The 4,611-nt window shown below is 45.8% G+C and overlaps 1 pseudogene; it reads right to left on the bottom strand.

Moving 5' to 3' along the window:
• Positions 1-292: 292 nt before the first annotated feature.
• Positions 293-1,780, bottom strand: LOC128106652 (3 beta-hydroxysteroid dehydrogenase/Delta 5-->4-isomerase type 2-like; annotated as a pseudogene).
• Between the last annotated feature and the right edge of the window lie 2,831 nt (positions 1,781-4,611).

Here is a 4,611-nt window from a genome sequence, read left to right as displayed (position 1 = left end):
CTTCCGACTAGGATCATTTTTTAAGACAAATGTGGCATCCCAGGTGCCCCTCCAGGTTTCTCCTCATTCTGTAGAGTATCATGTTCATGGCTGGGCAAGAGGGAAGCCAGGAGCCCTAGGGATCTCTCAGGGAGCAGCAGCCTATATTCCCAGTCTCTGTTGTTCCGTTGACAAACTGGTATGACCTCCAGGATTCTGTGGGAAGATGAAGACTTTAAACCAGTTTCCCAGGTGAACTGTGTTGGCTGCTTTCCAAGGAAAGGAAGCCTAAGCCGAGGCTAGGAACTGCTTGCTACAGCAGGGGCAGAGGAAGGCTCCAGTACTTGCTCAGGGTGCAATGTAAATCATCATAGCTTTCCTGATGGGTGTTATCTGAGATGTAGTGGAACTGTCCTTGGATGTTTAGTGACATTTGTGGCCTCATTGGCCCCTGGCAGCCAAAATGTGTGCTCAGGTTCATTGCCCACATAAACTGGGTTGATTGTGGAGAGTTTTCCAGTAACATCCACGATACCACTATTTTGAGAGCTGTAAGCATTACCCCAGAAAGGAATGAGCTTCCCTCCTCATAAATGTACATGGGCCTTGAGACACAAGTATGAAAATTGCCACCATTTGTCAGGATGCACCCATTGTGGCCAGCATTGCCTTTTCACCCATCTTTATGCTGTGAGGATATGGATCAGACCATGTAGTTTCACATGGTTCTTCCTCATGGCCAGGATGATCTCCTTGTAGGTGTTGGGCCCTGAAACATGAACTGAGCTGGTGTAAATGAAGGCTGTCACACTAGCCTGGACAAAGGCTTCCAACAGGTTCTGGTACCTAACCACAGACAACACACTGCTAGTGTCAGGAAATAAACCAAAGAATCCAAATGATTCCTGTTCATTTCTACCCTGGTCCCAGCTCCCTGTGCATTCTTTCTTGTTCCTGGATCAGCAAGGCCATGGTGTGGGAACATAAGCAATAAAAATGAAAGGGGTGACAACTACTATCTGGGAACCAAGGGTTCTAGATTTTCAGCCTTTATAGATATCTCTGTGTATGTGTGTTTCTGTCTATCTGTCTCTCTGGTTTTTTTTTGGGGGGGGGGTTGTTTGTTTTCTTTGTGTGTGTGTGTGTGTGTGTGTGTGTGTGTGTGTGTGTGTGTGTGTGTGTGTAATCCTGACCAAAAATTTTGATTTGGGTAAAGAACAAAGGGTTTCTATTCCATACTTTGTCAACACAGTTTTAAAATGAGATCTTGTCATTTCATTAATAGGAAGCAATATTTAAATTAAGAAAAACATCCAGGCACATTCAAGGACAGCTGAGAATCCAGATGCTACAGTGCCACACTCAGTTGTACAGAGGCAACTGAACACTGATATGGGCATTATATCTCTGGAATTGTTCTCACCAAGTGAGATCTATAGAAATTGTCACAAGGACCATCCCTAGTGACCGAGCAAAGGTTGCTGAGCTGTGTGGAGATTTAACATTTTCTGTGTCAGAGGTATCCATTTCTTCTGCCTTGTCTGCAACACCAGAGATTCTCTCTTCCGTGTTGTGTACTCTGAGGTTTGAGTTTGACTTCCTTATCTTTTCATTTCCAGTTTTATCTCAGGTTGGGTTTGCTTAAGCCATTCCATGTCTACTTTCATGTCTTGAACTGTTTTCATCACGTCCCTCACTGTTCCTTTGTGTTTTCATAGAAGTCATTAAGGCTTTTTCCACATCCTCTGTAAGGTCCTTGAACATATTCAGAACTGCTGCTTTGAAGTCCTTGTGTTTCCATGCTGGTGTTATGGCCTCTGGGTTTGTGATGACTGAGGTGATTTTAGGTGTTGACATCTGGTCTTTGTTGTGTGGGTGCTCTGTTGTTGGTTTCTGTTGGCCTCTCTTGATCTTAGGAGAGTGTGCTGGTTGTGGGTTCCTGGGTAGACAGTGCTTCTTCAGATTAATGGGTGGCAAAGAGAAACAGAGGTGGGCTAGGTAAAAGGCCCTAGAGTTGCTCCAGAAAATAGTCAAGGGGATCCTGTCTACATCAAGTGATGGGGTCCCCAGGAAAGTAGAAGTGTGATAGAAAGTGGGCCTTTTGCAGTAGGCTGACCTAAGGCAAAGAAGAATCTGGAGAGACCAGCTTGAATGGGCTAGGGGGACCTTGAGTCTGAAGCAAGAGTTGGAGTCTCCAGTGAATGGAGCTAAGGTGGGAAAAGGGGACATGTATGCAGGTTGTTATGTATCTGAGGGTGAGAGTGAAGAGAACATAATGGAGTACAGGAAGGAGAGTGTGACTGCCCTCTCTGAGTTCCTGCCAGTTGTAGCCACTGGGGTCCCAGGTACAAAGTACTTCCTGGTTTTAGGGGCTGACAGGAAGGAATCAGGGTAAGCTGGAGTTGGGGGAGGGGAGAGGGTCCAAAAGAAAAAGAAAGCTGGTTTAGCATGATCCCCAGGTAAGAAAATAGGACTGAGGGACAGGCTACTGTAATCAGGCTGCTACAGGGCTGGGGATGAGGATGAGAGAGTGTAATGGAAAACAGGAAAGACAGTGGAAATCACCTACTGGAGTCCATTGTGGGTCCCAGGTAAACAGCTTTTCTACATATAGGCTTCAGACACAGAGGGATTGGAGGAAAGAGGAAACCTGGATGTGTGGCACAGTTCCAGGAGTGCCCAGGAATGAAAGGGGATAGGGTTGGTGGAGAGTGCCCTGCAAGCCTGTTACCTCCTTTAAAAGTGGAATCTTTAACACTTTCTGTAAATCTCTATTCCACTACAACAGCAAGAGTTCATTTATTTTCTCCTTTAATCTCCTTTGAGAATTAGATCTCTCTCTCTCTCTCTCTCTCTCTCTCTCTCTCTCTCTCTCTCTCTCTCTCTCTCTCTCTCGGTACGGTTTCCCTGTATAGCTCAGGATGTCCTGGAACTGGTTTATAGATCAGGCTAGCCTTGAACTCAGAGATGTGCCTGAGAATTACTGCCTGTGCTGAGAATTAACTCTTAAATGTTAACATGTCATTAGAGTGAGCTGAAATAAGAACCTTTCCTAATATCTGTTTCTTTCAGAGGCAGCAGAAGAAAGAGCTATGGAGTGGGGACTATCAGCCAGAGACACAGTCTCTGCACTGTGTTACAACTTCAGCTTAAGGGCTGGTAAGATGGCTAAGCAGGTAAAGGCTCCTGCCCCAAAGACTGATAATCTGAGTTCAGTTCCTGGACTAACTCCACATGTTGTCCTCTGACCTCTGCACACACCTGCTCAGATTCACAGGCAGGCACACACAAGTGCACATAGAAAGTCAGTAAGGAAGTGCATAATATAACTATAATGTTCACATGCGGATATATGGACGTTTGCAAAAGTGATTTTAGATTAGAAGCAAGAACAGCAACTTACACAGTGCATAAGGAAAACCTAAATTGAATTAAAAATGGAGCCAGAGCAGGGACACAAGTCATTTACTTTTCAGAATTCCAGGGGTAGATGAAGTTTTGCTAAATGTCTTGTTTTAGTTTATTTGATTAGAAGATCATTTCAGTGGCTGAAGCAAAAGTTAATGCTGGGGTAGTGTTGTGGGTCACTGAGGTGTGATACTTAGTGAGGGTTCCTTGCCAGAGTGTCACTGAGGGCCAGGCATCTTCTTTTCCCTGTTTCAGAAGAGCCTAACTTTAAAGTGGATGTTGCATAGCTCAAGATATGGGGTGACCAAGCCGTTATGTCCATCTCCCAGAGGAGCTGTTGGAGGTCCTTCCACTCCAGAAATGGGACATGTTCTTCTGCTATGATTCTCTGTGAGGCAGATGTATGTCTCGGGGTCAGATGCCTGACACTTCTGAAAGGGTCTTGTCGCTCATTAGTAGAGTGGGCTGGAGGGCACATTTGTCTCCTCTCTAACAGAGCTGATGCAGCTACAGTGTTTTTCCTTTATCGGGTCAGTCTTCACAGATTCAGACAAGAAGGAACAGGACAAGAGCATTCATATAGACTTAGAATGCCCAGGTAGGCTCAAAACAGACATGCTATTTAAAAAGTGAGTGCATGCTGTTACTTCCCAGATGCTCTAGGGGCAGAGCAGAGCAGTGTAGTTGTTGTTGTTGTTGTGGTGGTGGTGGTGGTGGTGCTGGTGCTGGTGGTGGTGGTGGTGGTGGTGGTGGTGGTGGTGGTGGTGGTGGTGGTGGTGTTTTGTTTTTTAACTCTTTGACTGTTTTGAGGATCCCACCACCCAGGTCCCACATAAATTCTAACAGAGGCTTTTCTTTCTTTCTTTCTTTCTTATAAATATTTAGTCTTTGTTGGAGACCGACTCCGGACAGCTGTGTCTTGAATTTTGTGTGACCTTCCTTACTTTATCAAACCTTGCAAAAACAGGTTCCTGGCCTAACCGCGGGCTGTACAACTTCCTGGAGTAGGTGCTAATCAGCCAGCTCTAGGGGCCTGGGACCAAAGCGACCTCACCCTTCCTTAGGAATTTTCCATTCTTCTCTCCTTTTGCTTCCCCTGCTCCCCCTCCCTGCCTGAAGCCCTGCTTATAAGCCTCAATACCCAGTCAATACGAGACCTTGACGCGACTCAGACTGACTCTGTCTTCCCTTATGCGCCTGGTCTCCTTTCTCTCTTGCCCCCAT

This window comes from Peromyscus californicus, unplaced genomic scaffold (assembly GCF_007827085.1).
Source record: "Peromyscus californicus insignis strain IS unplaced genomic scaffold, ASM782708v3 Scaffold_9__1_contigs__length_137607984, whole genome shotgun sequence".
Taxonomy (NCBI): domain Eukaryota; kingdom Metazoa; phylum Chordata; class Mammalia; order Rodentia; family Cricetidae; genus Peromyscus; species Peromyscus californicus.
Note: the sequence above shows the minus strand (reverse complement) of the source record. Positions and strands in the feature narration are given on the sequence as shown.